This window comes from Seriola lalandi, unplaced genomic scaffold (genome assembly GCF_002814215.2).
Source record: "Seriola lalandi dorsalis isolate HSWRI2012SDOR001 ecotype SW California unplaced genomic scaffold, Sedor1 jcf7180002054256, whole genome shotgun sequence".
Lineage (NCBI taxonomy): Eukaryota > Metazoa > Chordata > Actinopteri > Carangiformes > Carangidae > Seriola > Seriola lalandi.
The window spans coordinates 458573-465868 of NW_019524809.1; positions in this window are offsets into that span (position 1 = coordinate 458573).

Genomic DNA, 7296 nt, shown 5'->3' on the forward strand with positions numbered 1-7296 from the left:
TGCCCAATGAAGCTACTGTATATATCCACATACAAAGACAGTACTACACTTCTTGTTTTTTGAAGAACTATTGAACAAAACAACATTTTGATTCTGTATAGGGTCAGTGATTCATTCCCTACAGGAAGCACTAAACTTATTTGCTTTCAGAATTTGCTTACTCTGTGACGGGTCTCTGTTCTGATCCCATGCAAAGTATCCTTGTGTCAGAGGCAGCTGTGTTCTAGCGGCATTTGGCCCGTTTTGTACGTCAAGTAGTACAGGCAATGGAAAATGTGAAGAAAGTGACGTTCATTTACACGCCATACACATTTTTAAAAAAGTAACAGGAAGGATCGTTGAGTGGTGCAGTGGGTTGAGCAGGCGCCCCATATGTAGAGGCTACAGTCCTCGCTGCAGTTGGCCCCAGTTCGAATCCCGCATCGGACGGCCCTTTACTGCATGTCATTCCCCCTCTCTCTTCCTCCCCATTGCCTGTCTCTCTCTACTGTACTATCATAAAAACATTAAAAGCCCAAAAAAAATACTTAAAAAAAAAGTAACAGGTAAACAAATAGATGAAAATAAACAAAAATTACAATGATCAGCATTCTTTGAATACACAGGATGTTTTCTGCTTTACCTAATTAAGGCCTAAAGGTGGGGCCCCTGTAAGAAGCTGTGCATTCATTCCCATAATGACTTCTCTGTAATACGGATACTACAGAAATCTTAGCTTTCTTAGCTCTCAAGCAGTTAACATTTTGTTGGCTCCTCTATGCTTAGTCAAGATCAGTTATGATGTTTCTGACAGCCATGGAACGTGCCATCTCCCTTCCTAATTATCACTACATATTCATTTGACTCTGAGGACATCTTGTGGTCAAGATTGGCAATTTTGGGTTTGCATGTACCATAAAGAGATCTCTTCAAGGCCTGTGTGTGGGTGTGTGTGTGTGTGTGTGTGTGTGTGCGTGCGTGTGTGCGTGCGTGCGTGCGTGTGTGTGTGTGTGTGTGTGTGAACATACAATATACAACAATCTGTATCATTGTGGTATGTGGGTACAAAACATTGAATCTGAAATAAAAAGAATGCCTTTGCTTGTTGATTCCATTTACTGCTGTGTTTTAGTCTGTTGTAGCTGAGCTGGGAATGTCTCAACATGAAAATTGTGTGCCAAACAAAATAGACCAAGGAGTTTTTTGAGACTTTAAAGGAACTCGGCTCAGCTCAGCCAATACTGCTATCTATTATTAACCATTACTTTAGATAGATAGATAGATAGATAGATAGATAGATAGATAGATAGATAGATAGATAGATAGATAGATAGATAGATAGATAGATAGATAGATAGATAGACTTTATTTATCCCCTAGGGGAAATGTGTCCATTAGCTCATTGTTGATAATAATAAAAACAGTTAATAATAAATAAAAAATAATAATTAAATGAGTCCACTTCCTTTGGCTGAGTTGTTGTATAGGCTGATGACAGTGGGAACAAAAGATCTCCCTACTGAACCTTTCTGTCCTGCAGCGCAGTGAGATGAGACGTTTGCTGCTGTAGCTTCTTCTCTGTCCTGCCAGAATGTTGTGGAGAGGATGATTGGTATTGTCCAAGATGGCCTCCATCTTACATTGCATGCACCTCTCCACAACAGTCCTGAGTGACTCCAGACTCCTGCCAAGCACAGACCCAGTCTTTTTGACCAGCTTATCCAGTCTCTTTGTGTTCATGTCGGACATGCTGCTGCCCCAGCAGACTGCAACATAAAGAAGTACACTGGCCACCACTGACTGATAAAACAATGAGCAGTAATTCAGTTTTGCTTTGTCTAAAATCTTCACTAAGCTAAATTTCATCTGGATACTGATAGTGTGTGCAGAAAATGACATTTTCCACTTTCTAAACTCGTCTAAAACAAACATTCTTTGAGTCATTTTTATTTTTTCAAAATGAAGATTTCAAAGTGAGTGAGCATGGATGTTTGTTACTGAGAATCCCTGAAGGGAATCCCTTCAAATTTGGCACAAACATTCACTTGGACTCGAAGACAAACTGCTTAGATTTTAGTGGTCAAGGTTCAAAGGTCAAGGTCACAGTGACCTCTCAAAAAGTGGTTTTGGCCTTTTGAACGCAATATCACTTATTCAAATTTGGCACAAATATTCACTACGACTCAAGGATGAAGTGATTGGATTTCAGTGGCTAAAAATGAAGGCCACAGATACCTCACAAAACATGATTTTGGCCTTGTGAATACAATATCTGTTCATATTTGGCACTTACGTCCACCGGGACTCAAGGATGAATCTATTAGATTCTGGTGGTCAAAAGTCAAAGGTCAAGGTCAGTGTGACCTCACAAAACACTTTTTAACCATTGCTCAAGACTTCACACAGCAATTATAAAATTTCACACAAATGATTAATGTTTTATATGACTCTGGATAAACTAGTCTGAGAAGGCATACAACCGCAAGATGGTAATTAAGTAAGTCCTGTCAATTTCATTACACACATAACCAGAGCCTTTGGGGTCATTTATAGCTTCCTGTCTCTGCTCTCTCCCCCTGCATTACTCTGAAGTGTTCCTGTCACAGTTTATTGCCACTTGCCACTATAAATGTGACTCAAAACTAATTTATAAATCACCTAATTGCAAAACGTAGTTAGACATTTTCTGTGACTGCTTCTGATGGTCACAACTCTCTTGGCAAATCAAGCATACATGACTGTTTACTGTCAGGTATACTGTTCACCCCTGAGATCATTCACACCAAGTCCTATTTAGTTCCCACACTTGAGCAGTGAGTGAAGGAAATTTACAGGTACCAGATATATGAGGATGGTGATGATTAAGTACTTAGTTATTAGTTATCATAATAAAAACAACAATAATAATAATAATAATAATAATTACCCAGCATTATAGTTAAGAATATGAGTCACTGTATTCAATATAGTCATGTTTTAGCAGGTTTCCTTTCCTGCGACAGGTATATAGCTCAGGCAGAGAATACATCCTCCTCTGAAGAATGCATTTGTCATGTATATAATGGCTATGTCAAGAAGGAGGACAAGCTTATACAGGGATACTCCCTGAGGGACACTGAGAATGATGCAAAAACTTGGTTGCTTGTATACGTGCCAAGTGATGACATTTTAGCCAACAAAAGCTGAGAGACTTACCCTTTCATTTTGTCAAAGATGCAAAATTATTTGTGTGCCACTCAAACTGATAAAGAGAGCTCAGTGTGACGGCACCCAGTCTAGGTTGATTTCACTCCAAAGAAAGGATCCTCAGATCTTTTCTCTGTTGAGAGAGATCATCACTGGTTTTATCATAGTCTGAACCAAATACCACAGTTTTGAAAAATAGGATGATTAATCGTCTTCTGTGACCTTATATAAGTGTCAAGTGTATTTCAACCAAAACTTAGGTCATTTGACCTACTAACCTTATCACCCTATATAGAGAAACTTAATTTGTCAAACACAAGGAATTTGAATCATCCTGAACTGTTCGTGACACCTAATATGCAAAAACTCCTATGTGATGCATAGGATAGGGATCTAATATACAGTTCAAGAAAAACTTCTGTTGGTAGTGTTGGTATTGTCATTGTGATCTTTATTCACAAACCCACTGTCACTTTGGTCACACGATCAGGATGCAGTCAAGGCTGAGTTGTTATATAGCCTAATGGCAGTGGGAACAAAGGATCTCCTGAACAGCTCTGTTCTGCAGCGCAGTGAGATGAGACGTTTCCTGTTGTAGCTGCTTCTCTGTCCTGCCAGAATGTTGTGGAGAGGATGGTTGGCCTCCATCTTACATTGCATGCATCTCTCCACAATAGTCCTGAGTGAGTCCAGACTCCAAGCACAGACCCAGCCTTTTTGACAAACTTGTCCAGTCTCCTTGTGTTCATGTCGGACATGCTGCTGCATAAAAAGGTACACTGGCCACCACTGACTGATAAATTAAGTGCAGCATTTCACTGCAGACGTCAAAGGACCTGAGCCTTCTGAGAAAAAAGTGCCGGCTCTGCCCCTTCCGGTAGATGGCATCCATGTTCTGGGACCAGTCCAGTTTACTGTCCAGGTGCACACCTAGGTATTTCTAAGTGTGCACCAACTCAATGTCCTTCCCTCAAATGTTTACTGGCTGAAGGGTGGGCCTAGACCTCAGAGAGTCGATGACCATCTCCTTGGTCGTGGAGGTGTTCAGAAGGAGGCAGTTCTTGTCACTCCATTCACTGAGGGCCATCGTCAGATCACTGTACTCCGCTTCCTGATACACGCCACAATAGCTGTGTCATCCGAGTATTTCTGGATGTGGCAGGACTCAGAGTTGTATTTAAAGTCCGCCGTATACAGGGTGAACAGGAACGGAGCCAGGACAGTCCCATGTGGAGGGACAGTGATGATCAGCACCGATCATCACTGTCCCTGAGACACAGTTACCGAGCCTGACTAACTGTGGTCGTCTTGTCAGGTAATCCACAATCCAGGACGTGAAGCAGTCCATGCTGGTATTACAGTGTCCATACAGAAGTTGATGTAGTCTCTGGTACATTCAACCACTCTATCAAGGTCAGGGTCCTTGCTGTTATCATTATCCTGTGACTCAAAAAGTACATTCCAATCTATGTACTCAAAACAGTCCTTTAGACTCACTGGCCTCTGGGTTCCAGTTCCTCAATGAGCGGGTAGTTGCAGCCTGCCTCAGTACACAGGGCTTGTAGAAAGGCTGAAGAAAAAACAGATTATGATCTGATCTGCCAAGTGATGGTAGAGCTGAAGCAGTGTAGGCCTCCTTGACACTCGCATACAACAGATCAAGTGTCTCATTTTCCCTTATGGGACAGTCAACATACTGAGTGAAGTCAGTCAGGTGATAGGTGACTAAAGGCTATGCTCGTGGTTCAATGTAAACAACAATGGCGACGATGGGAGAGAACTCCCTCGGTACATAGTACGGTACACCAGCTGCCTACAGTTCAATATCCAGACAGCAGATCTTCTTCTTCACTGTGATATGACCGGGGCTGCACCATCTATTGTTCACAAACAGAACCAGTCCTCCACCATCAGTTTGTTGCCAAGGTAAAAAAAAGTAATGGGGATCGAAATAAACATAAATACTAAACTATATGCATCAGTGACCAGGGCATACAGTATTTTCTGAACACATTTTACAACAAGCAAAATATATATTTCAAATCGAAGTACACATGGAAAGATATATTTAGCTAATTTAATTCAAAGGTTTAAAAGTCTTCTTCAATGGCGCTCTGGGCACATTGTGTGAGCTTGCTTTATTTGTGAACATACAGTGTGAACTGGCTTTGTCACAATACACAAATACAAATATAAATACACAAATAAACAAATACACTGCATACCGGGTTAAAAGTGATCACAAATCTAATTATAGCTTTATGATTCTGTCCAGCATCTGTTGCTCAAATTGTTCAAACTATTCCAAGGCAACAAGCATGCTTCATGATTCATATTTTGTTGCATAACAAAGGATACATATAGATATTTCAGTTTTTCTAGCATTGAGCATGATAACATTTTAGTGGGGCATCAGCCCCTGGTTCGTAAGAGGTAAACAAGTCATTAACTATAAAAAAAAGAAAAAATCTGAGAAAAGGAAAAACGATCCTGCTTTTACTGTGACTACACAGAGGTTTTGACTGAGCTTTATAAAATCTGTGTCACTGATGGAGGAGCTCTGGCATACACACACAGACTGAAAATGATGTTCCTATGGAGAGTTTCTATGTTTGTGTTCCTGGTTCAGAGTGAGAAAATACAGGTTGCTGTGTTCTTGTCAGGTGCAGCTTCTGTCTGTGGTTGCTAGAAAAAAATGCCAGTTGCTTTGTTCAGACCAGGGCAAAACCTCAATACTGATGAGACGAGCTGTTAGCTAGCTCAAATTATCCACAAGTTGTTCATTTTTTTGATGCTTTTGTCAAGAGAATTTATCATTTCCATGAATAAATACATGTCCTACAACTGGACATTAACACACCACAAACTGTACTCTCCAAGGAGCACTCAGGATTTAGCTAAGTGAACCTTAAGTAAACCTGAATGCTGTGGTTTGACAATGCGCGTCTGTTCGTGTGTAAGGTGATGAAAAGTGGTTGCTATGTTCTATGGACTTAGATGCTCTCCAACTGATAAGACTAACTGTGTCTAACTATAAAGTATATAGACTGATGAAATGAGTTGTGGATAATTGACGTACTGGGGCACTCCAGATAGTTATCAGTCTGCAGTGAAGCAATGTGCTATCTCCAGTTTCTGGCCAAGATACTCACAATTAATCTGGATTAGCCACGAAAGAAATAAGAAAATCGCCATTCCACAACCCTCAGTGAATATCAGAGCAGTGAAGGAACAAACCTGAATGTCTTGAGCTTCGATGAGTCATTGGTTTGAACAAGGTGTTTTATACAGAAAGACCACAATGGACTGAAGGATTATAAATGTTGCCTGTACACCCTTGAACACTGTGTTTGACATAAATTATAGTGACTGCTGAAACTTTGAAGAACTGATGAAATCACCAAGATGAAAGCCAAAGGCTGCTCTCACTCAGGTGAAACTGCACTCACATGAATTTAGGCAAAACACAAAATGCATTGTTGAATACCTTAAGTTGTTTTCAAGACAAGATATGATCCATCGTGAAAACTGATGATGCACTGCAAGACAGATTGCTGAGAAGCTAGCATGGAGACAAATCTTCACTGAAGCTAGTGTGAAGTTATCTTGGTGCTAGGAAGATAAGGAGAGTAAAAATGCATGTGGCTTGATTCTCAAATGGTCAGAAGAGAGACACCAAGCAAGTGTACCTTTTTTCTTCTCCATTGGACCTAAACTGAGAAATTCGTTCGGAACTGTCACTGCAATGTCACTCTCCATCCCATACTCCATATTCACAGAATCCCTTTGCATCCCCTGTCTGGCTCACACTTCGGTGAGCATCACATATACTGCTATCCATATGGAAGATGGGGCAGCGAGGACAGGTTATTCCCTTGAAGTATCATGAGCTTTGCTCTCTTTTGCTTTGCTCTCTTTATGCAGTGGGAGTCCTGTGACCAGGAATCAAAGTTGTGGGATCAGGTGGCAGGCCGGCAGCAGCTCGCAGCTCCACCGAGCAGATTGCCTACTGCTGTGATGACTGAGGACTGCCACACACAAAGCATGAAAAGTGTGGATTCCTGGGGCTGAGGGTCAGTTTGGTCGGCTCTGCACTCCCCAACCAGCTAGGGAAGAAAGGAAAGGCTCAGT